Source organism: Eumetopias jubatus, unplaced genomic scaffold (assembly GCF_037043125.1).
Source record: "Eumetopias jubatus isolate StellerSeaLion01/CBP00866 unplaced genomic scaffold, mEumJub1_p1.0 scaffold_8, whole genome shotgun sequence".
Lineage (NCBI taxonomy): Eukaryota > Metazoa > Chordata > Mammalia > Carnivora > Otariidae > Eumetopias > Eumetopias jubatus.
Genome location: NW_028274814.1, coordinates 49,464,641 through 49,490,926, shown reverse-complemented (window position 1 = coordinate 49,490,926; position 26,286 = coordinate 49,464,641). Strand labels below are relative to the sequence as shown.

The window sequence follows — 26,286 nt, the reverse complement described above, 5'->3', positions numbered from 1 at the left end:
GGGAGGAGCCAGCCAGGAACCCAGACTACGTTTCCAAAAGTGCGCTGCCTTGGACATCCAGCGCTCTGGGCACCGGTGGGGCGAGTTTGGGGCCCCCGCAGAAGCCCGCCCCAAGGAGGAGCCCTGGGGGCAGGCCCTCCTCGGGACACCGAGGAAACACTGAAGGTTCTTTATTAAAAAAAAAAAAAGAAAAGAAAGAATGTACAGTGCTGCAGCTGTTTTGAGAAACAATTGGGCCGTTCTCACAATATTAGTTACCATATAGCCAACAATTCCAAAGAAATGAAAACACTCCTTCACATGAAAACTTGTACAGCGATGTTCTATCCTAGAAGCATTATTCATAATAGTCAAAAAGTGGAAACAACCCAAATGTCCATCAGTGGATGAATGGATCAGATAAACGTGGTACGTATGTGCAGAGGAATGTTATTAGACCATATAAAGGAATGAAGTACTGATACATGCTACAGTGTGGGTGAGCATTGAAACATGCAAAATGAAGAGCCTCATTTTGTAGATTCCATTTATAATGGAAGATCCAGAATAGGTAATTGAAAGAAACAAAGAGCAAGTGGATGACAAGGGCGAGGATTGGGAACAGCAGGGAGGCAGGTATGGGGAGGGATTGTTCATGGGCACTGGTTTTCTTTTTTGAGGTACTGAAAATGTTCAAAAATTAAGGGCTCCTGGCTAGCTTAGTGGGTAGAGTATGGGACTCTTGATCTCGAGTTATGAGTGAAAGATGTATTTGCAGCCAAATACAGTGAATATTAACTAAAAATTTTAAAAGAAATAGTGATCCTCAGAGCACCTGGGTGGCTCAGGTGGTTAAGCATCTGCCTTTGGACTGGGTCATGGTCCCAGAGTCCTGGGATCAAGTCCCACGTCGGGCTCCCCACTCAGCAGGGAATCTACTCCCTCTACCCTTCCTCCTGCTCGTAATCTCGCTCTCTCTACCTCTGTCTCTCTCTGGTAAATAAGTTAAAAAAAAAAAAAAAACCTAAAAAATGAAAAAAAGTGAATTTTACAATATGTGACTTACACCAATAAAACCATTAAAAAATAACTAAGATGGCCTTTGCATACCGCTAATTTAATAAAGTCAGTGGTCTTTTGTTGTTTCAGCCTAAATTAAACCATAGCATTTGATAAAGATTTATTAATGTTCCTAATGTTATTCTGGAGAACTCTTTGACCCAGTTCTTTTCAAAGACTCCTAAAACCCTTCCAAAATTCAATTGAGGTAGAGTTGCCAGATTAGCGATAAATATACAGAACACTCACAGTTGGTTTTAGGATAAACAAGTAACTTGTTAGTATAAGTATGTCCCATACAATATTTAAGACACACTTTTACTACAAAGAAAGCATTTGTTGTTTATCTGAAAATCAAATTTAACTGGGTACCTTCTATTTTATCTTTTAACTCCAAATTGAGGAAGGGTAATAGAGGCATACCTTGTTTTACTGTACTTCACTTTATTGTGCTTTTTACAAATGGAAGGTTTGTGGCAACCCTGCCTTGAGCAAGTCTATTAACGCCATTTTCCCAACATCATTTTCTCCCTTTGTGTCTCTGTGTCACATTTTAGTAATTCTCACAAAAAAAATTTTTTTAAGATTTATTTGAGAGAGAAAGAAAGCAGGGAGGAGGGGCAGAGGGAGAAGGAGAGGGAGAGAAGCAGGACCCTCCCCCCCCCCCCCCCCCAGCTGAGCACAGTGGAGCTTGCTCTCATGACCCTGGGATCATAACCTGAGCCGAAACTAAGAGGCAGTTGCTTAAGTGACTGAGCCACTGAGGTGCCCCAATTGTCACAATATTTCAAACTTTTTCATTGTTATTACGTTTGGTACAGTGATCTGTGATTAGTGATTATGACTTGCTGAAAACTCAGATGATGGTTAGCATTTTTTAGCAATAAAGATTTTTTCATTAAGGTATGTACACTTTTTTTTTAAGAAATAATGCTATTGCACACTTAATAGATTGCAGTATAGTGTAAACCTAACTTTTACATGCACTTGGAAACCAAAAACTTCATTTGACTTGCTTTATTGTAGTGGCCTGAGAACTGAACCCACAATATCTCTGAGGCATGCCTGTAACAGGAAAGTTGAGTCATCTCTGACTGATCTATATAATGCTCCAGAGGAACTAAAGCAGGTCACTTCCTCCAAGTAAAAGCCATGTAGCCAGGCCTTGCAGCTGGTAATGGGTCTGGCATGCTGGGGTTTCAGCAGTTGGGCCCACCCAGGTGTGCACCTGTAACCCCCAAACTGCATTCATGGAGATCTCAGAGACACCTAGCCACATCCTTTCTGATGATCAGGGGAGCAAAAGTGTGTGCTCCTGGGAGGAGCTCTCTTTCTCCACCTCCCCTAAAGCCCCTTTAGTTCTACACCTCCAGGGGCTGCTTTCCACCCCTTTCTAGCTTCCTTCTATTGTGCCCAGCCTGGCCTCAGTCCTGCTTCCCTAGCTATGTCCTGGTCGCTAAGTCCTCTTCTTTGAGGTACAACTGCTTTCCCCCTGGGTTAATCCTCTACCTCTCTCCCTTCCTGCATCCTAGCCGACAAAAGTGCCCCGAGTCCTCTGCAATGGCATTTACCCATTTCGTCCTTCCACAGAGGCTGTGTGTGAGCTGTTTGCAGACTCAATTACCAGCCCCTCAGGAAGGAGAACTAAGACCTTTTGAACTATGAAGTGGAAATCTAAAAACATGCAGGAAAGTAGGTACACTGGTTTCAGGAGAGTCGTTTTGTGAAGGGAGATTGGGGGCAGGCTTGGGGTGAGGAGTGGTTAGTTGTATATTTAACTTTTAAAGATATGAAGCAAATATGTTAACTCTGGAAGTGGAGTTGTATTGTTCTCTTTGTATTTCTGTACATTTGAAACATTACACAATTAAAATAGAAATTTATTTTTTAATTTTTTTTAAGGATTTTATTTGAGAGAGAGAGAGCACGGAGAGTGAGAGCAAAAGTGAGAGAGAGAGGCAGAGACAGAGAGAGAGCATGAGCAGGGGGAGGGGCAGAGAGAGAAGCAGACTCCCCACTGAGCTGGATCCCAGGATGTGAGAATCCTGACCTGAGCCAAGGCAGACTGAGCCACCCAGGCATCCCTTAAAATAGAAATTTAAATATAAGAATTATAAACATGCTCACTTTAAAAACTGGAACTACTTTAAATATTTTTTAGATTTAATTTATAAAAATAAACCTTGGGGCGTCTGGGTGGCTCAGTTGGTTAAGCGACTGCCTTCGGCTCAGGTCATGATTCTGGAGTCCCGGGATCGAGTCCAGCATCGGGCTCCCTGCTCAGCAGGGAGTCTCCTTCTCCCTCTGACCTTCCCCCCTCTCCTGTACTCTCTCTCTCAAAGAAATAAGTAAAATCTTAAAAAAAGAGTTGCTTTATAAAAAAAAAATAAACCTTAATCACATCATAAAATAGTACTTTGTAAAGGACAGAAAATCTTATGAAGAAGTATTGTGTAGTCATATGTTAAAAATTTGCTGAGAAGTACCCAGAATTGGTAACAAAGAGGTGAGGAAGAACAAGAGAATTAGTTTCTATAAGTATAAATCCTCAAGGACTTTATAATCCAAGAAGAAGAAATTCACACATACAGGAGACTGAACAATCACTAAACAAGGCATCTGGTGAAAACAATATAGACTGAACTTAATACCCACGTGCTAGATTGTTCAGCGTGGGTAGAGAGCGCCAAGCATTAGACTGATCCCTAGAAAGGTAAAGTGAACACAGCAAATGTACTTTTTTATTTCTAAAGGAGTGGGCGGAAGTTTAGAAGAAGAATAGTTTCTCAGGGTGCTGAGCCTGCTTTATATTCATGATCTTCAATCTTTTCTTCCTTCTCAAAAGGAAACTCCTAGGCATGCAAGTCCTTCTAAAAATGCATGTAATTTTCTCCCCCCTTCCCTCCCCACTTCTCCCTCCCCAACACACACACAAACACGTTTCATAGACTCCCAGACACCCCACGTAGAGGCACTGTTGGCCTAGGATGCATCAAGCCTCTGCTCCTGCCGAGGAGTTTCTTGTAGTGAATTCCTAAGCAGCATGGCACACACCCACTCCCACTAGGCCTGCATGCCTTCCATGCCCTCCTCTCTCTCTCCTGTTCCCCTTACCACTAGGGCTGAAAGAGCACAGGTGTCTAAACAGAGCCAAGATGATCATGTTACTCCCTGGGCCACATGGGTCCGCTTGGCACATATCCCCTGGGGAACATCAGAGTGAAAGGAAGCTCATTAAAATAACTTGTTAGGCTCCAGCTGGCTTCCCACTATGTTTGACACACGAGTCTAAGAATTTAAAAATTATCCAGCCCTTTCCAAACTTTCCTTGGAAATGAAAATCATTTCCCTTAGTCCTGGCATGGAGATTTTGGTTAGACCCATCTCCGAACTCAAAATAGCCATAATTAAAAACAAAGCCTACCAAGAAAGAAAACAAAGGTGGCCATGAAATCTACCGTGGTAACTTCTGACCCACCCTAACACACACCATACGTTTGGGGAAGAAGGTATCCCAGAGTCAGCCCAGGAGTGACCCATCGTGACTTCTCTGTCCCTGCCTTGTCTTTTCAGAGAGTTGATCATCTGCGGTCAAGTGATAAGGATTTTAAAACGCAGCATGGTCGTGCAGTGAATTTGTGGGTAGTCTAAATTATGACACACAGGCTAAGAGAGGACAGGAGGATAGCTATTCAAAGGGAAAAACAAACCACTGATTGAAGAGAGGTAGGGGGTGGCATGCGATTAAGTGAAGAAGGCAAGGGAACAAAAAATTAACCTTATTCTAGAAACCACAAACAAGGGGAACAGTACAATATTCTACATTCAGGAATGTCATGGCTACGTTGATATGTAAATCTGGCACTGGAACAACAGAGTATTATTGCTGCTGATATGGTAATCCGCAGAGGTACAGAGAAAAAGTAGGCGGGTCATGTGAAATTCATGAAATGCTTGAGGTGAACTCACTGCTCAAGTATTAGTCATGTTTTGTTTTGTGTGAGGTTTTTTTTTTCCCCCCAATTTATTTTATAGATAAGTATTCCTCTGTACTTTTTGTTTCTGAAAAGTTTAGCTTATTTTCATGAGGCTATCAGATATTCCATTGCAGAAGTTTGTTTCTGTTCTTCAGGCATTTTGCAAAATGCCTCCCCTCCTTTGGCCTACACGGACAAATATGCCTGCATTTGCATACAGCACAGTACCTATTGACTCTCTGCATTGGCTAGAAAGCTCAGGGGCAAGAGCCTAAAGGAACATTTTAAGAGTGAGCCCATAATTCAGCCTCCAGCTTGTCAGCAGGAGCAAAATAAATAAATAAGGCCGGGAAGGACTGAAACAAGTCTGTCAAAAAGGAAGGGAAAAAAGCCCTAATCAGCATAAAAATAAGGAAGAGAAAATGAAGCTCACGGAACCAAAACCTTCCATGTTCAAACTTTCCCATACCCCTTCCCCTTCACCAACTTAGAGAACTTCTCTCAAACTCAACAACAACTTTTCTTAATGTTGTCTTGACCTCCATTTCTACTTAAAATGCTGCAGCTATTCCTAAGCCAAATGTATACCTCACCCAATAGGAAAGAATCAAGTGTGTCCTTATTTGAGGAAATAATAGGGTAATTATTTGGCCAGTAAGCAACTGTTTAAAAGTGAACCACTCTTTGTAAGAGATTATTTGCCAAGCATCACTCTTAGTCATTTACACTCTAGTATGAATGTGCTTCTTTCTTTTCTCTCTTATGTGCTACCTAAAGGTTAGTTTAACATGGGGTTGAGGTGTGGGAGAAAAGAGGAATATATGGTTTTGAAGGATAGGTGTTGTAAGAGGGGGAGAGATCTGGGTAGGTCTGATTCCTGTGGCGAGGGTTTGACCATTGAAAAAGCAGCAAATGGCTAAGGAGGGTTGATAGGAGATGGAGGGGGTGGAGATAGGAGAGCCAAAAAGAATGAAGAACCCATCAGGTACCTTCTTTCACAATTCTCCTGAGGGCTTACCCAACACACACACATAAGACAGGCACGTTTTATTCTATTGACTCAGACCTGTAGAAGTTTAATTTACTATGGCACATGTTATGGAGTAAGTGAAAACACTCAGCCTACATTTAAAGCTTAGAAACCTTTTTTAAAAAGCAGCTTTCTTCCATCAAAGTTCACTTTTGAGGTTCTTGTTTCCAGTGTAAGCTTTGGTAAACCTAGAGTGGTTTGCTGAATGGAAATTTGACAGTGCTCTTCTTCAGGATCTTGAGTTTTTAAGGAACAAAAGATGATTCTTGGGTTATCCAGGAGAAAGTGTGGTTTTGGTACTTGGATACTTCACGGGAGAAACAGGGGGGACTTACGTCTTGTTTCTTGGGTTTGTATGTGTGTGTGTTTTTTTAAGATTTTATTTATTTGAGAGAGAGAGGGGGAGAGCATGAGCCGGGGCGGGGGGAAGGGGCAGAGTGAGAGGGAGAAGCAGACTCCCAGCTGAGCAGAGAGCCCCATGTGGGGCTCTATCCCAGGACCTGAGCCAAGGCAGACGCTTAAGTGACTGAGCCACCCAGGCACCCCACCTATTGTTTTATAAATAGCCTTAACTGCTCCAAATTTTGCTTTAATCTTCTCCATTTGTAAGGAAAAAAAAAAAAACCCACAACCTAAAATTTATTTTTGGGACCCTGTCAGACCTACTGATGATATTTTCAAAAAGGCACAAACAATATTTATGAGTATGTAAGTGTTAGCAATATTTTGGACATCTGCTTAGGTGCTGTCTATTGCTAATGTAAATACCTATCGCTAATGTAAAATACCTTTGATTCCTTCTTTCTGCTATTATCTTTTAATATTATAGATACTCTGATTTTTCTGCTTGGTATCACATATCTTAATTTATCTTTTGATTCATTTATGTATTTAGGTTAAGAAGTTTTGTAAAGCATATTTTCAATTCCTTTGACTTGAAAGGCTTCTCTCATCTATATCAGAAGACTTCCTATTCCAGGATATAGCTTTAAACCTTTTTTGCTTATACATAGGATTGTTTTCAAAGACATTTAAGTCTGAAGGTGGTTAATGTGAATCTTCTTGGGTCAATATACAATGTTACCTGAATGGTATAGCACCTGATATTTTGTGTGATAACATATAATACCCGTAGTAGTAATATCACTTGACAGTTTCCAAAAATGATTGTGTGAATATTATCTCATAGGAGTGAAAGTATTGCCACATGGAATCCAACCAATCATGCTACCAGTATTTCTGTCACCAACAGCAGTCCTTTGGTAGAATGGCATGGTGGTTCTAGCTAAGGTTATCCTTAAAAGTCAGATAGCATAATTCTGCTGAATAGCCATTTCTGTCTCTGTCATTCATAAATGTGTCCAAATCATTTAAAGATTTTTTTCTGTGCTATATGAAGTAGTCCTTTTAAAATAAGGTATTCTAGGGGTGCCTGGGTGGCTCAGTTGGTTAAGCATCTGCCTTCGGCTCAGGTCATGATCGTGGGAGTCTGCTTCACCCTCTGCCCCTCCTCCCACTCAGTTCTCTCAATCTCTCTCTCTCTCAAATAAAATCTTTTAAAAACTAAAAAAATTGAAATAAATAAAATAAAATATGTATTGTAGGGGCACCAGTCTGGCTCAGTCAGAAGAGCATGTGACTCTTGATCTTGTGGTTGTGAATTTGAGCCCCACACTGGATATAGAGATTATTTAAACAAACAAACAAACAAACTTTAAAAGTTGTATTCTAAGTTTATCTCAACCAAGTTTCACAGGATACCTCTGATCCTCATATTGTAAACGAGGTCTGTGTTGACTTTACCCTCACTGTTTATGATTTTCACAGATTCACACTGTGCTATTTCTCAGTCTTTACCTCTCCAAGATGAAAGTCTTTCCCCATGCCTGACTTCTGAGCAGCTTCTGACGCCATCACCTCTCCTTCCAGGGGCAAGATATCAGTAACATCCCATGTGTGTAGATGTGTGTGGAGGAACCATAGTTTTGCTTCTTTGTTCGTTCGTGTTTTAATCTGATTGAAATCATTATTCTGTTTTCATTTCTGTTCTGGACTTAGTGCTGCCTGACATGTTCTGGGGCCTTCTACTAGAACTTTTGGGACATGTAACCACATAATCGCAGGGATCTATAGGAAATTTGCATAGGTATATACATATTTTCTATGCAAATAATAAGCTCTTTGTTCCTTTCATTTCTCTTCCCTTTAAATTAGATCTTTAGACAAGATAGTATTTTCAGAACTGAGAGTTTATACAGCTAGCTATTCTCATTCCTCATTTTAGGAATGTAAAAGTCTTTTTTTTAATATTTTATTTATTTATTTGAGAGAGATGCAGATAGTGAGAGAGAGCAGGAGCGGGGAGGAGAGGGAGAAGCAGGCTCCCCACTGAGCAGGGAGCCTAATGCAGGGCTCAGTCCCAGGACCCTGGGATCATGACCTGAGCCGAAGGCAGACGCTCAACAGACTGAGCCACGAAGGTGCCCCAGGAATGTAGAAGTCTTAAGAGTTTGGTGCTACAGTCTCTCCTGGCACTCCTGGTGCCCAGTAATGAGACTCAAAACACAAAACACCCTCCTAACAGTTTTTACCAGGAGTATATACATGTCTTTGCAAATTTTATAGATTTAATTTACATTTAAGCTATGGCCTGTAGATGGTTTTCTAAACTAGAATAGAAAGTCATCGTGTCTTAAGTGACGCTACCTTCCTCAAATAAGCTTTTTTCTTTTTTTTAAAGATTTTATTTCTTTGAGAGAGAGCACAAGCAGGGGGAGCAGCAGAGGGAGAGGGAGAAACAGGTTCCCCACTGAACAGGGAGCCCGACACGGGGCTCGATCCCAGGACCCTGAGATTATGACCCAGCCGAAGGCAGAGGCTCAACCGACTTAGCCACCCAGGCACCCCTCAAATAAGCTTCTTGAGTTGCACTGATGCCAGTTCAAGATGGCCTTGTGGTGGATGATGCACACCAGGCTCGGGATGGGGCAAGACTCTTGATCTTTTGCTATGGTGTGTTTGGACCTCAGTTGTCAGCCTGGACTCTTACCCTCTTCTCTGCTCTTCGCCCTTTCCCTTTTTTTGTTCCCCACATGGTTCTTGTGCTCTGTTGTTTTTGCCCTTCTGTGTTTGCAGACAGCAGGTCCTGGAAGGGGGTTATCCTTTCCCTAATCCTGTAAGATTTTCTCCAGTTTGTTTTGTCTGGAAAACTTCAGGCTTTCTGTTTCCCTTAGATAGCCTCCTTTCCCACTCGGCATGGAATTTGTCTGTTGATCTGCTCAGTTCTGGCTGCTGCAGGTAAGGCCCAGTCCATGCTTGCTCCCTTCCTGCCTGCTCATAAGCTTCCAGAGGGCAAGGTCGTACCTCCTGTGCATGGTAACCCCTATCCTCCTGACTCCTCCCCCACCTACACTGTAGGATTCCCCCGGGGTAAGGTGGAAGGAGTACTGGCTACACTTGCCCAGTGTTCTGCCCTACAGTTGTGTTTCCTCCCCATTTCCAATGCCTTCTCTCATTCACACTTTGCTCCCTTGTTTCTACTCCTAAATCAAGATGGACTTCTCTCCTGGCCACTGATGCGCGTGGCGCTTGACAGCTCCCCAGCTTTGCCATCCTTCGGGGCTTGGGAAGAGCAGCAACTTCAGCAGTTCCTCCAGGTGCCTGCAGGGCAGCTCAGTTCCCAGCCAACCAAAGTGCTAAGGTACCCAACGCGGCTCTTCTCTTGTTTCCACAGGTGCTACTGCTAAGCTTGGAGGGGGCAGTTTGTTGTGTGGGAGGCTGGTGATGGAATTAGACCCCCTTCGGCATTCTTCAAGGGGGCTGCCTCCCCAGAGTTCCCTCTTCCACTGTTTCCAGCCAACAGGTGGTCACTCCACTAGAGGTGAATTCCTGGATATTTTTACCCAACACCCCATAAACAAAATGACAATGTTATTGGACATGTCATACAACCAGGCGTATGAGTAATGCTTCCATTAATCAATTTGCCAAAGAAAACAGGTTGCTATCTAAGCTTGTTTGGAGAGATGTTAGTTATGTGAAGGAAGAAAAACTCAGGCATCCGCTTAAAAGTACACTGTCAAGATTAAAATGATATATACTCGGTGACTTGTGTGTTTAAACTAACCTTTCCCTATGCAAGATTGCACCAGCAGTACAGTTGACAAGCAATTGTTACAAGAACCTCACCACAATGGCCTGGGTGGCGCCCGTTCCATTGGGATTGAGGTAGAGATAAGATGGAATCCAAGAGAGATGCAACTTTACTAGATTTGTTATTATACTATTAAGAAGTGTCAACTACAAAGAAGTCCTTCAGTTGTACTGTGATTAATTCTTTTTTTTTTTTTTTTTGGTCTATCCATTCATTTATAAACATACTGGGCAGCTCCTTCTCACCAGGCATTATGCCATTTGCTAGATCCACAAAGATTAATGAGACGGGGTCTCTGCCCTCTAGAAGCTTACCACAGAGGCGGGATTCATTTGCATACTTCTCTAAGTATGTAAATGAATAACTGCATGGCAATGTGTTAAGTGTGGTAATAAAGGTGTACCATAAAATATAGAGAGGATCTAGGGGAAGACTGCTGATGGGTTGATTTCTGAGCCAGATCTCAAAGGATGAGGACAAGTTGTTCAAGCAGGCAAGGAAAGAAACATTTGCAAAGGCATACTAGTGTGAAATAACAATAGGGGACTGCATACAATTCAGTTCCCTTGTAACATAGGCAGTCTCAAGAGATGGGAAGAACAGTGTCAAGAGCTAGGGCCAAAGAAGTAGACGGGAGACAGAGGATGAAGCATGTTGAACATTAAGCTTAGGAATGTGACTTAATTTGAGGGCACATGGGAGCCCCTGAGACTTTAAGTAGGAGAGTAATAATTAAATCTGGGGGAACTTGGCTCTTTCACATGCAGCGGGCACCTCCTCAATACCTTTTATGTTATTTTAAAACATTTTATTATACCATATCATGCCACACTTGTAGTCTATGCTATATGATGGCATGGTCTATGGCATATAGAATTTAATATTACAGCATAAGGGCTCGGCCTGTATTAAGCTCTTACTGAATATCTGATGACTGAATGAAGACTCAGACATCATAAGTCTCTCACCCTTGGTCAGATGTTGCTGGTATTGGCAGAACCACAGGCCAAACCTCCCCACTTGAAGGGCTTTTTCTATCATGCACAAGCAACAAGTTGGGATGTCTCCATAGGTATAACACTATAGCTACATGACAATGCCTAATATATGTTCCAGAGATTATTTTAATCCCTCCATCACCCAGAACTTTAATTCAGTTTATTGTAATATCTCTGGGAAAGGACAGGAAGTTTTAACATGTTACGAAGTCGCAGAATTCACTCCAGAGAAACCTTCTATTTCCAACTTTGCTGAACTATGTCCATCTTGCAAGGCGAGTGATACCTATAATGGATATATAGAAGACAGACTAAAAATTCTCAGTGCCCTTCATTTCCCCCATGCTGCGCCTGTAACAAGTATTAAGGAGAAGTGATGGATGGGCAGATAGATAGAGGAGATGATAGATAAGAGAGACTGAATTTAGAATCTTCCATTTACCCAAAAGAGTTGAAAATATATTAAGAAAGGTGACAAAATTAAAGAAAACCCAATATTCTCCACAGGAATTTTCCTTAACCAGATGGAATTTCTATTTTTCATTTGTAAAAGTAAAAAAAAAAAAGATAGCTTTTTATTTCAAAAGGAGTATGTCCCCCTGATAAAACCTTCAAGCAGTAAAGAAGGTTATAAGGTCAAAGGAGAAAACCTCTACCCCATCTCTCTCACTCTCCAGAGTCAACCACTGTATATCCTCCACAAAGTTTCCATGTACTACAAAAAGTATAGCTGTCTCCCTTTCATTTTTATGCAAGTGGAATTACATAAAACATGCTGTTGTGCATACTTCAATGAACAACATGCATTGCATGTGATTCCATATCACTGTTTATGAGACACAGTCCTCTTACTTCAGCGATGTTTTCTTTCCCTTCAGAATTTATTTCTTGTTCCAGTTTCTATTTTTACTAGTTAGGCCATGCAGAAATACACAACACTGACTATAGATCTTTCTGTTGTCATGTGAATTTATCTGTAGGGCAGATTTCTAGAGGAAGGGCCTCTAGGTCAAGTATATGTGCACTTGAATTTTGGCAGAAATTGCCAAGTTTTCTTCCAAAAGGGCAACGAAATATATTCTTCTACCAGTAGTGCATGTCTTCCCACTTGCCAGACATGTTTTGTTACCCAACTTCTAAACCTTTGCTAACTTGATATGTTAAAGCATGGTATCCTAGCGCTATTTTAATTTGCGTGTTTTGAATTGGCAGTGAAGTTGGGTATTGTGTGTGTGTGTGCTTTTGTAGTTCTTTTTCTGAGGACTACAGGTTCATGTTTTTTGCTTCTTTTATGGGTGGTTGCTCTTTTCTTACAGATTTCTAAAAGCTCTCTCTATATTAAAGGAATTGGTACTGATTATCATATGTGTTAACCATTTTTTTTGCCCAGATTGTTGTTTGTCTTTGACTTTGTTGATTGTGATGTTTTATTTGGAAGATTTATTGGTTTTTTTTTAAAGATTTTATTTATGTATTTGATAGAGGGAGACAGACACAGTGAGAGAGGGAACACAAGCAGGGGGAGCGGGAGAAGGAGAAGCAGGCTTCCCGCTGAGCAGGGAGCCCGATGCAGGGCTCAATTCCAGGACCCTGGGATCATGACCTGAGCCGAAGGCAGCCACCCAATGACTGAGCCACCCAGGTGCCCAGGAAGATTCCATTTTTAAGTAGTCATATTTATTGATCTTTTCTTTATGGCTTCTGGATTTTATGTCATACTTAGAGAAAACTTTCTCCATGACAAGATTATTACAAAAATTCATTGTTTTTTTCAAGTACTTTTATGGTTTCATTTTTATATTTAAGGCTTTAGTCCACCTGAGATTTATTTTGGATGTTCAGAGAAAAATACAGCTCTATTTTTATTTTTTCTAAAAAACTAACCACTTAGGGTGCCACGGTGGCTCAGTTGGTTAAGCATCTACTTTTGACTCTGGTCATGATCCCGGGGTCCTGGGATTGAGCCCCACATCAGGCTCCCTGCTCTGTGGGGAGACTGCTTCTCCCTCTCCTGCTCCCCCTGCTTGTGCTCTCTCTGTCTCTCAATTAAATAAAAAATAAAATCTTTTAAATAAATAAATAAATAACCACTTATCCCAACACCATTTGTGGAATATTTTTCCTATTGATTTGGAATGTTCCTTTTATCATAAAACTTATTTTGTTTGCGCTTGGGTCCATTTCCAGACCATCTACCTCTTTCCATTGATCTGCCTATTTCAGCAGTATATCAATGGTTTTAGTAGTAGTTTTAGAATACATTTTAAAAACCTAATGGCTTTAACGCAGTGCAAATACTCTGTATGATATTATAATGATTGATATATGTCATTAAACAGTTGTCAAAACTCATAGACTGTACAATACCAAGAGTGAACCCTGAGGTAAAATATGGCAGTTAGGTGATTATGATGTGTGAAGTATGTTCATCCTTGGTGAAAAATGAACTGTTCTGGTGAGTGATGATAATGGGAGAAGCAATGAATGTGTGAGGGGTGGGGATATATGAGAAATCTCTGTACCTTCCTCTCAATTTTGTTGTAAATCTAAAACTGCTCTGGAAAAAGAAAGTCTTTTAAAAAAGTTAAGTTAAATTAAAATTTAAAAATTCTAACAGAACGAATTTCCTTTCAACACTCTATTTTCATGTTTATATTTCCAGATGATCTACACTCAAGTGCCAATAAGAAATGTAACTGTAGGGGCGCCTGGGTGGCTCAGTCAGTTAAGCGTCTGCCTTCGGCTCAGGTCATGATCCCAGGGTCCTGGGATCAAGCCCCACATTGGGCCCTGCCCAGCGGAGAGTCTGCTTCTCCCTCTCCTTCTTCTGCTCCTCCTGCTTGTGCTCTCTCTCTCTCTGTCAAATGGATAAATAAAATCTTAAAAAAAAAGAAAAAGAAAAAAAGAAATGTAACTGTATGCTCTGTACTGAGTAACAATGGCTGGTAAGATAATCTAATGATTCTTAATAGCCCGTATGATTTTTATTGTTGTTTTCATTTCTAATATTGCAGTGTAAACAACATTGATTCATATCAGTTTTTCTGATTTGATCATATATATTATATTTTTTCTTGTATAAATAAACTTTTGGCTGAAACTACTTGATGATGTCCCGGTGTTTACTCAGCCACCATACTGAACCCTCTAAAATGCATGACATCAGGCAGTACCTATTGCAGATTGGAAACACTAGGTCTGTGCTAGAATGTGGATAAAGAAAGCTCATGTTCATCATGCTTCTAACCCCACAATCCCAGTAATTGTAGGGTCCCAGAATCAGCTGTTGTTCACTATCTTCTCCTCCATACCAGGATATCTCCCTTCTAAGTATTTAGAGATGCAACTTTTCAGTCTTGGAAGAAGAGAGATTTACCAAAAAGCACTAAGGTAACATATGAAAACTTAGCAACTGCAGTCACTATGGTCGAATTCTATCCCTTATGTGGTTTACCGTAGGCTACATCCTCACTCTTGAAGGCCACAGACATTCTTTTTTTTTCTTTAATTTTTTATTGTTATGTTAATCACCATACATTACATCATTAGTTCTTGATGCAGTGTTCCATGATTCATTGTTTGCGCATAACACCCAGTGCTCCATGCAGAACATGCCCTCTTTAATACCCATCACCAGGCTAACCCATCCCTGCACCCCCCTCCTCTAGAACCCTCAGTTTGTTTTTCAGAGTCCATTGTCTCTCATGGTTCGTCTCCCCCTCCGACTTACTCCCCTTCATTCTTCCCCTCCTGCTATCTTCTTCTTTTTTTTTTTTCCTTAACATATATTGCATTATTTGTTTCAGAGGTACAGATCTGTGATTCAACAGTCTTGCACAATTCACAGCTCTCACCATAGCACATACCGTCCCCAATGTCTATCACCCAGCCACTCCATCCCTCCCACCCCCACCACTCCAGCAACCCTCAGTTTGTTTCTGAGATTAAGAATTCCTCATATCAGTGAGGTCATATGATACATGTCTTTCTCTGATTGACTTATTTCACTCAGCATAACACCCTCCAGTTCCATCCACGTCGTTGCAAATGGCAAGATCTCATTCCTTTTGATGGCTGCATAATATTCCATTGTGTATATATACCACATCTTCCTTATCCATTCATCTGTCGATGGACATCTTGGCTCTTTCCACAGTTTGGCTGTTGTGGACATTGCTGCTATAAACATTGGGGTGTGCATACCCCTTCGGATCCCTACATTTGTATCTTTGTGGTAAATACCCAGTAGTGCAATTGCTGGATCGTATGGTAGCTCTATTTTCAACTGTTTGAGGAACCTCCATACTGTTTTCCAGAGAGGTTGCACCAGCTTGCATTTCCACCAACAGCGTAGGAGGGTTCCCCTTTCTCCGCATCCCCACCAACATCTGTCGTTTCCTGACTTGTTAATTTTAGCCATTCTGACTGGTGTGAGGTGGTATCTCATCGAGGTTTTGATTTGGATTTCCCTGATGCTGAGCGATGTTGAGCACTTTTTCATGTGTCTGTTGGGAAGGCCGCAGACATTCTGAAGTTCTCTTGAAACACCTGTGAATTACAGATAGGGGGTTCAGAAGTACAAAGCCAGAAAATTCAGAAATTACAACCAGAAGGAAATGACAAATGGCATGTTGGCAAGCGTTGTCTTTCTTCCTCATCATTTCCACCACCCCTCTACCCGCCCCCCCTCAACAAGATCTGGAAATTCAAAGCTGGGGATCACCTCTACAGGACCTGCCAAGAGAATTTCCCAGTTAGGCTTCCAAATTCTGAAAGCCATTCATCTTGAAGCTTCAGGTGGGTCCTATTTTAACCACCATCCACACAAGAGCTAGGGAAGCAGGACCAGATAGACTGCCTCATGAAACAAAATAAGAAGTGGCTTTGACTGGTTTATGTGACCATGAGGGCAGGCCAAAGCCAATTGCCTTGTGAAGCCATGAGCTCTCCCTCTGATTACTTTCTCTGCCTGGATGCCTTAGATAGAATTCCTGAATTGGGCTAGAATTTGGACCAAATGATCTTTGAGTTGGGGTGTGTATGAGCCATGGAAAGCTCCCCCAAGGAGATGGCAGCTGAGCCAAATCTAGAATGGGATTCAAATAGGCATAAAAGGGAGAGGAGGAGAAGAGGGAATAGCATCCCAGATAGAGGGAAGAGTATAAGCAAAGGCATGGATATGTGATACAGAATAGCAGGAGCTACAAAAAATTCAGTAGTTTGGGGCACCTGTGTGGCTCCCCCTGCTCGTGCTCTCTCTCTCTCTCTCATAAATAAATAAAATCTTTCTTTTTAAAGATTTATTTGACAGAGAGAGACTCAGTGAGAGAAGGAACACAAGCAGGGGAAGTGGGAGAGGGAGAAGCAGACTCCCCGCGGAGCAGGGAGCCCGATGTGGGGCTCGATCCCAGAACCCCGGGATCATGACCTGAGCCGAAGGCAGACGCCCAACGACTGAGCCACCCAGGCGCCCCAATAAATAAAATTTTAAAAAACAATTCAGTACTCTATTTTTGGAGCACTGAATTCCAGGTAAGAAATGGTCAGAATGATGTTGGAGAAGTAAGGACTGGCCAGGTCCTGGGGGTTCTGGTACGCCATCATCAAAAACTTGGGTTTTATCTTAAAAATGTTTGAAGAGTTTTTAAACAGATGAATGATAAAGGTAACTGGAATAGCCCTATATATAAATATCACAATGATGACCTTAACCAAAAAATATGACAATTTTGAAATTAGCCTAATTAATGAAAGCTGGTGGGATTCTTGTCATTTATATGTTAGAGGATCATCATACCTTTTCTAAGATTAACAAAAAGACGTTTCTACCTAGCTTCTTGAACTAGGTTTTGACATGGCTGCACTTATATAATGGATCATCTTGGTAGCCTTGCAGAAAAATGTTTTAAGGGTATTGAGATTGGAGGTAGGGAAATAATTTAAAGCATTACTGGAATTGTCTAGGTAAGCATGTCAGAACCCTGAACTAAGGAAGTAGGTAGAGACATCTGTTGAAGACAAAATCAGCAGATCTGCTTGAAGAGATAGTGTCACATAATAAGGTAACAATGAGAATGTACCCTCAGGGGCGCCTGGCGGGCTCAGGCGGTTAAGCATCCAACTCTTGATTTCGGTTCAGGTCATGATCTCAGGGGCATGAGATTGAGTCCCGCTCTGGGCTCTGTGCTCATTGGGGGGTCTGCTTGAGATTCTCTCCCCCCGCCCGTCCCCCCTCTAAAATAACAAAAAATAAATAAATCTTTAAAAAAAAAATGCACCTCTCAAAAAGAATCACAATTGACTGAGAAGCCCAGCTTCTGTGCTCTGAAGTCCATCACTTCTTCTTGCCGAGGTCATGCTTCCAGGCAGGCTGCTTTATTACTGAGTATGGGAGGGACACTAAGGCAGGCCCATTCCTGGGAAATGTGGGACTTTTCTGTAAGACATTTTAGCTCCAGATGTTCCATCAGTTTTGCTGAATTTTCTTAGAAATGAACCGCAGTCTAAGATTCTTCCACCTAACCAACCTTCCAACCTTCCTTCTCTTACCCCTTCCTTCCTCCCTCACCACTCCCTGCCTGCCTGCCTTCCTTCCCTCCTTCCTTCCTTCCTTCCTTCCTTCCTTCCTTCCTTCCTTCCTTCCTTCCTTCTTCCATGATTCATAGGCTCAAACCTACATTATAGTTTGATGACTCTCCCAGAGAACCTGGACTAAACTTATAGTGGGTAACCTTTGGGGCTCTGGAGTCACAATAACCTGGGTATGAATCTGGCCCTACCATTGCTAAATAGGTGAGTTCAAGTGAGTGGTCTGTTAAATCATGGTAACTGTGGGGCGTCTGGGTGGCTCAGTCAGTTAAGTGTCTGCCTTTGGCTCAGGTCATGGTCCCAGGGTCCTGGGATTGAGCCCCACATCGGGCTCTCTGCTCAGTGGGGAGCCTGCCTCTCCCTCTGCCTGTGCCTGCCACCCGCCCTGCTTGTGCTCTCTCTCTGTCAAATAAATAAATAAAATCTTAAAAAAAAATCATGATAACTGTTGTGAAGATTAAATTAGTCAGGCTTGCAAAGTACTTAGCACAGTATCTGGCACATAGCAAGAGCTTGATAAATCTTAGCCATTCTTTTTTTTTTTTAAAGATTTTATTTATTTATTTGACAGAGGGAGAGAGACACAGAGAGGGAACACAAGCAGGGGGAGCAGGAGAGGGAGAAGCAGGCTCCCCACTGAGCAGGGAGCCCGACGCGGGGCTCAATCCTAGGACCCTGGGATCATGACCCGAGCCGAAGGCAGAAGCTTAACGACTGAGCCGCCCAGGTGCCCCCTTAGCCATTCTTATTAAAGATGGGGGTTGAAGGAGAGGAAGAAGTAAGGGCTAATTCTTAGGTTTCTGGCTGTTTACAATATATAAAGTGATCACAATATTTCACTCAAGTTAATTCTCCTTTTGCATACAACAGACAATCCTTTTGAGGACAGAAGAGATTAGGTAATTCTTCCTTTCCTCCCTACTCCTAAATTTCTTGCCTCCTCCAGCTTTCATGGCTAATGGAAGATAAATCATTAAATGATACATCAAAATGGACATAAAAAAGACTCCTTCACTCTGGAGTTGAGAGGGTGGCCTTTCATCACATTCCCCTGGGCACACCAGTTCCCAGTAAGATACAAGCTGTGAGAATATTCTTTTGCTCTGTGGAAGAAAGGCCCATTCTAGAGCTCCTTCATGTAACAAGGGAGAAAAATTGTCCGCTTTCCTCGAGGATCTAAAAAAACGAGGTGGGAGAATTCCAAATTAAATGCTTTTTATAGGGTTTTATTTAGAACAACTTAGCTATTAAATATGAGATGGCAAGCACACTGCAAAGTGCATATTAGCAAATGATCTTCCCCTTTCCCAAACACCCGTAGGAAACTCAGGATAGAACCAAAATTCAAACCATAGGCTGCAATATGGAGTTAAAACTAATAATAATAATAATAATAATAATAATAATAATAATAATAAATTTTAAAAAGGAATGGAAAGGGAAAATGTAAACTCCTGAACAAAATTTTAGGAAATTTATGGTACAAACCTGGGGTGGGGAAAATCTAGCTGAGTAGTGCATACATGACAAGCACTATGGGTTTTATGTTAACCACTAGCTCCTTGGAGCCAACTGCAGTTTTGGTTTATAAAGACATGAATGTAATCTTAGGCTGCCTAGTAGAAGTACAATATCCTAATAGTGGAAAACTTCAGTTTCCTCATCTGCAAAATCAGGGGCTGGATTGGATGACTTCCACATCCCATACAGCTCTATTATTTTATGAATATATGACTGTAACTTTCAAGTTCTAACCTTGAGCTCCTACATTTTCAGGAAATGGCCATAGAGAAGATTTATAGGCTTGATGAAAATAGATAATCCGTTTCTCTGGTTAACTTTATAGCTTGAATTATGTGCGGGGGTGGAGGGCGGGAGAGGGAGAAGAATCTTTTTGTGTGAAGTGACCCACAAAGAGCTCCCAAAATGAGTGTGGCAATGGAAGCAACTTGTGAACGTACATTTCACGTATGTCAAGCTTTACACAAAACTATTTTTCTTGAGGTGGCAAGCTCGAGCAACCAGTTTTTCCTGAAGTTTGCCTGATAAATCTGTTTATGATGAGCTGTACTGTCATTCTTCTATCTTGCCATAGCCTTGGAGGGCCCCTCCCAAGCCGACCAGCTGCCTGTTGACTTTGGTAATCAAGGATTTCAGAGGCAGAGATCAAGGTCAATATGGGGCAACAGCAGAAAGGACTTAGAGAGCCCTAGCACACAGGGGCCGCTTCCGAGGCTCTGCGGTCCGAGGGCTGAGGGAGGGCGGCGATCTGAGTTTTAGCCACAACATAATAGGTAGTCTGAGGTGGTTTTGTGGGTAACCAGTGCACTCCCCCACTCCATCCCTGCTGCTACCATTCTCTTCAGAACCCCTAATCTGGCATTTTCAGGCATTTCAAGCATCTTTTGAGAAAAAGGCAACAGAGGAGACTCATCATGGGCAAAGCAAAGCTTTAATAAAAATAGAATTCCAAATATTTCAGCGGGGATCTCTTTGTCTAGCTAAAAGAGATTTAGAGAGTGGATTAGAAAGCCTGTATCTCCTTCTTGTTCTGCAATTAACCAGGTGTATGCCCTTGGGCAAGCCACTCCATAACCTTGGGCCCTGTTTCCTTACTCGTAAATGCGGAGGAACCCTGTGTAGCTACTTCCAAGAGTATATAGGTTTATGGATGACCCCTAAACTAGGAGCAGGTTGTATCCTGAGCAGGAAAGGAATTGTGTGTAGGCTTGGAGGTGATGTCTGTGAAGCCAATTAAAAAAGGACCCAGACCTTTAAAAGGAAGTGTCCGAAAAGCAACAAGCAAGAACTGAAATCACGGGACTCCCGGGTTCTTGTCTCATTTCAGTCCCTCCCAGGTATTGGCTGAGTTGCTCTATGTCTCACTTTCTTAATTCTGTCAGGCAGAAGAGGTCACAGAGGGTGGGGCTATGGCCAATGGATCATGCTCTCCATGTTCTGGAAAAAGGACAGAGGTAGCAGAAAGGCCAGGAGAGGAGTTTCCACTGAAAATTTACCATAATTGATTCTCCCCTTCTCTTTCCAGATCGGAAGGGACATGAGAACCCCATAGTTGTGACATCCCTGGTTTCAGTATCTTCATTCCCTCAGCAGCACAGCCACCAACTTGGGCAAGGAAATCAAGATCTTGGACAAAAAAGGGTAAGTCCAAGAGCTGCTAAATTATATGGGCTTTGGAAATTGTGTGTGTGGGGGGGGATCCATAAACATTTATGTTTTCGGGAGAGACGAAAACCTTTTTTTTTATTGTGGTACAAGATACATAATCTAAATTTTACCATAGTGATCAGTTGTAAGCATCCGTTCCAGTGGAGAGGACTTTTTTTGATGACTTCGGTCCTCTCCCTATACTGACGTCGATTGTATATTCCTTGTTGCAAAGTTCCTGATTATTCTGCAGGGTCGGATTGCAAGCACTCCTCGGTTAGGCTGGATTGGCTCCTGCAATAGGGAAACACTCCCAAAAAGCAGCAACAGGACAGGAAATTATTCAGCGGTCATTTCTCCTTGATAGAAGTGAGATCTCATTTGTTGCTGTGTCCCTTTAATTCTTTTATCTCTCTGCCTTGGCCCTAATAACTTGTCCAGACCTGTGGCTTGCTTGCCCTTGGGCCTACTTTCTTTTGTGATGCTGCATTTTTGTTCTCTGCCAACTCCTGGACTCCTGGCTTATTCTTTGAAAAACCTATTTTCCTTGCGATCTGACTTGTCTGCCCCTTCAGTGGTCCTTCATAGCTTATTTGTCAGATGTGATTGACAGCTTCGGCTCTCCACCTGAGCTCCAGTCCCACCTCTCTGACTGTCTACTGGTCATTTCCTCCGGAATGTGCCAGTCGTTTGTTCTGCTGAGTAGATTGCAACATGTTCAAAAACAACCTTCATTTTTTGCCACAAACCAGCTGCTTTTATAACCTCTCGTTCCATGTCAAGAGTCCAGTGAGTCATTGAGACCAGAAGCAAAGTCCTCTTTGACTTAATCTCCTTTCGTGGCCCTCAGCCATTCATTCCCGAAGAACCAACAGATTTTCCTTCATATTTTGGTCATTGTTTCTGTCCTTCTCCCCCTCCCCCCACGCCCATTTTTAGGTCCTTACCACCTCTACTATCATCTAGTGCTCAAATCCACTCTTCCCCCAATTCAGTTTCCTGTGCCAGGCCTACACCGATCTTTATTCAACAAGTCACGTCTGTTTAAAACCCTGAAGTTCTTGGGGCCCCTGGGTGGCTCAGTCGTTGAGTGTCTGCCTTCGGCTCAGGTCATGATCCTAGGGTCCTGGGATCAAGCCCCCCAACAGGCTCCCCTCTCTGTGGGAAGCCTGCTTCTCCCTCTCCCACTCCCCCTGCTTATGTTCCCTCTCTCACTGTCTCTCTCTCTCTCTCTCTGTGTCAAATAAATAAATAAAATCTTTAAAAAAAAAAAAAACCAAAAACAAAAAACCCTGAAGTTCTTAACTTGTCCTATCATAGAGGCTTCTTGCCCTTTTTGGCTGTTAGTTTCCCCTAATTTGATCCCATTCTAGACAAACTTTCTGCCAGGCAGCTATGTTGTAATGGAAAGTTTAAAGGACTTGGAATTAGTGGCCCTGCTTTCAAATGCCAGCTCTGTAGTCAGCAGAACCACCTTGGGCAATAATTCACTGACTCTTGGAGTCTTGGATCCCCATTTGTAAAATGGGGATAATAATGCTTATGTCATAGGGAACTTTATGGGAATTTAATGAGATAATATGTGTGGAAGCGAGTTAGTATTGTGCTTAGAACCCACATTTGAGCTGACTCCCTCAGGTTTGGTTTGAATCCAGGCCTTTTCACTGAAGAACCATATGACCTGGAGCAAGTTCCTTAACCTCTCAGGGCTTCATCTTCTTTGTTTGTAAAATGGAAATATTAACAGTGTGTATGTCATAGGTCTGTAGTGATGGTTAAGTTGAATAATATATGTAAAGTGCTTAACATAGTGCCTGGCACCCTATAAACTCTAGTAGGTGTAAGCTGTTATTATTATGTGCAAGAGATCTAGTACAGTGCTGGACACCTAATCGGCACTTAACAAATGTTTGCTAACTCTGTTGATGAGTTCATCATATCCATCTGATCTCATTTCCCACGAATTCTTGCTATGCACATTCTTGCCACCCTTCCTCTGCACAGAGTGACCACCTTGGCTTTCCATGAAGACATCTTCCACTTCTCTTGCCTTTGGTTAGAGTATTTTTCTTTTCTAGAATGTCATAATTTCTCTTCCCTGACTATCCAAATTCTTTCCATTATTTAAGGTCGATCCTAAACCCGGCCTCTATAAATCTTTCTCTTATTACTTCTATATTCATCAATTCCTCTCATTTCTGAACCAGTTACCCTTGATTTAGCATATGGTATGCTTAGATACTATTTCCTGTATATTCGTTTTGTGTCTTCAGCTAGTTTGGAAAATATCCCTCAGTCTATTGTTTGGAATACATAGTAAATATAGTGAATATTTAATCTACTGGACTACTGTATCAACTCAGACCATCTCTTGGGATCATAGTCCCTGATTATATTTAGGGTAGAATTTGGAGAAAGGGACACATACTTAGTTGTCCGAGGGTGAGGAAGGATCCAGAATTTTGAACCAATTTTTCAGACCTAGAGTCTCTTATCAGTAGAGTACACATGAGAGTGGGCAGATTGGGGGTGGTTGTTACAGAGATAAGAAGTTCCTACTACATGGGACAAAGTCCTATGACCTCTGGGCCAAAGTGTTGAAGAAATGTTTAAGCATGGGGTCTCCGCAGGTAAGGGGCCAGAGGCAGACTAAGAGGTGACTAAGACAGGAAAGTGTCCCCATTCATATCTGGTTCTTGCTGTGACAGGCTTTGCCTTTAACTAGTTTCTCAAGCTTCTTACACCTTACACAACATTTGCCCTATTGAGAAACTGGTTTTGCATGAAACTTCCCATGGCTTGAAGCAAGTATCCATGACGGTGTTTGCATACCATTGGGGTTTTACCCCCCCAAATGTGCCAATAAAGATGAAGTGACATTCAGATGACATGGTATGAAGGACATCACTGTAGCCTCCAAAACTGAGAATGTTTGAACTATGCGAAAGGTTTATACCAGGATTTCACAATTACAGAGAAGGCCAAGGAAGACTAGTGCAGAATGCAAGGTAAAGAACATTGTCTTTGCCCCAGTCGTCACAGAGCCTTCTCTGAGGACTGCAGCCTGTGTTGATCTCCTGGTCTCCGGACTCCTATAGTACATGTTGTCTTGACCACACAGTTCAGTCCTGTATTATACAGGAAAAATCTGAAAATCGCTTTATGAGTTGTCTCCCCCCTCAACCCACTAGTTGTAAGTTTCTTTCTTTTTTTTTTCTTTTTTAGTTGTAAGTTTCTTGAGAATACAGACTACCTCTACACGGCCTTGCTGTCCCCTGTGGAACCTCTCCATACAGTTTAACTCAGTGTTGGGCACAGTAAGATTCTCAACAATAAGTGTTGATGGATTTGCTTTTTTTTTAAATGAATTATTTTTTTTAAAGATTTTATTTATTTATTCATGAGAGACAGAGAGAGAGAGAGAGGCAGAGGGAGAAGCAGGCTTCCAAGGAGCAGGGAGCCTGATGCGGGACTCGATCCCAGGACCCTGGGATCATGACCTGAGCCGAAGGCAGACACTTAACCATCTGAGCCACCCAGGTGCCCGATGGATTTGCTTTTGAAAATGTAAATTCATAAAAAGCAGCTCCACTAAGGAGAACTTGTTTCTTTTTTTAAGTGGTAGGCATTGGGAGTCCCCCTCATCATTTGTAGTGTGGTACCCAGTGGCAGCCTCCTTTCAGAAGTCAGGGAATCGAGATGTACAGGACAGAGTCCCAGTGCTTTCCCACTTAAGAGAGAAAGACGTTCGGCCTGGTGCCGGAGCCCAGGCGGATTTCTCGATTCCCCGTTCCCCTCCCAAGCACAGAGGCCCTGCGGTAACAGTGTGAGGGACCTTGGGAAATTATGACTCAACTCTCTCATTTTGTAGATGAGGAAACTGGGACTCAGGGAAGCGCAGTTGGGGGCAGTGGGAAGATGATGAATGGGTGTTGACTCACGTAGAATTGGACAGTAATCCCAGTTCCGCCACTTTCTAGCCGTGTGATTGTGGAAGAGTCTCTTCCCATCTTGAAGCCTCAATTCCTTTATCTTTGAAGTGGGGATAACAATGCCTACCTACTGGAGTTGTGAGAATTAATTGAGACGATACATGTAAATGCAGTGTTTGGCAATAAGAGGTGTTTAATACTTGTTGGTTCTCTCTCCTTGCTTTCTCTTGAGTGTCCTGCCCAAAGCTAAAGTGCTAGCCTCTCCCATTTTTCAAGTTAAGTATTTTTCCAATCCCATACTAAGGTTAGCTTCCTATCTGCTGGAAAATTAGGATCAATGATGAAAAATTTTTAAAAATTATCTTCACTGAGCATTTGGACGATTTGAGCACATTTATATGTGTTGGAGGTGAAAGAGTTTAAGACAGGAATACTGAATTTCAGAGGGAAACTCAAAGGTATTGAGGTTTTACCCATTTTTCAGCTACAAGTGTTTGAGCTCCTGGTACTCTTAAAATAGTACTGATGGCCTTTTACCCCTTAAAAAAAATTCCATTCTCTGATATATTTACATGCTTTGCCTTGCAACCTGATATTTTTCACCTGTCTTTCTTAAGACATACTCTGCTGTCCATTAATCATCAATTGGAGCTAAAATGAAAACACGGCTGTTGAGGTTCTGGTAAAGAAATAAATGTAGGGGGCACCTGGGTGGCTCAGTCAGTTGAGCACCCAACTCTGTGGTTTTTAGCTACTAAGCATGTGGTAATTTGTTTAGAGCAGAAATAGAAAACTAATACAGTGGATTTCTCCCAAGGCGGACAGACTATTTGCCCCAAAGATGCTGCCTGACATTCAAGGACTTCACACAATCATAGGTAACAAAGTTCCCAAAGGGACTGAGACACGGGGAGAGGCAGAAGACTACTGTTAAGGGGGCAAAGTGATCAGCAGTTAGAAGAGAGTGCTTCTCGTGTTTGGCACTGTAACAGATGGATAAGAAATATAAATATAACTCATAACCTCCAGGAGAGACAGGATTAATAGCCATCCTTGACATTTATATCACATCTTATAAACCTTTTATAAAGGGCTGCACTTAAAGAGTCTCATGTAATCCTCTCATCAATCCAATGAGATGGAAATTTATATTATTCCATTTTGTAAATAAGAGAACAGAAGTTTAGTGTGCTAGTTTTCTTGAAATCAGATAGTAGTAAGTGGCAGAGGTAGGAAGCAAACAGATCTGGCCCCAGAGCCTCCGTGCTTCACTACGTTCATATCTGTCCTGCCTGGAGAGCTGCTCAGCCAGGAAGTCAACCCATTCAGGGGCTGTGCATTGGTTAGGGTAATTTCTACTAATACATAGAGGTTGTGGGGAGAGGTGCGGGTAATACTTTGT

At 42.0% G+C, this 26,286-nt stretch overlaps 1 long non-coding RNA gene across 2 annotated transcripts; it reads left to right on the top strand.

The window, feature by feature from the left end:
- Positions 1 to 5: 5 nt before the first annotated feature.
- LOC114221732 (uncharacterized) lies at positions 6 to 20,940 on the top strand. Of its 2 annotated transcripts, none has more exons than XR_015768830.1 (3): positions 6 to 408; positions 9,598 to 9,745; positions 20,831 to 20,940. It is a non-coding gene; the product is annotated as an uncharacterized LOC114221732 (long non-coding RNA). The 2 variants fall into 2 exon arrangements; XR_003611798.2 differs by lacking the exon at positions 20,831 to 20,940 and adding an exon at positions 13,859 to 14,134.
- Positions 20,941 to 26,286: the final 5,346 nt, after the last annotated feature.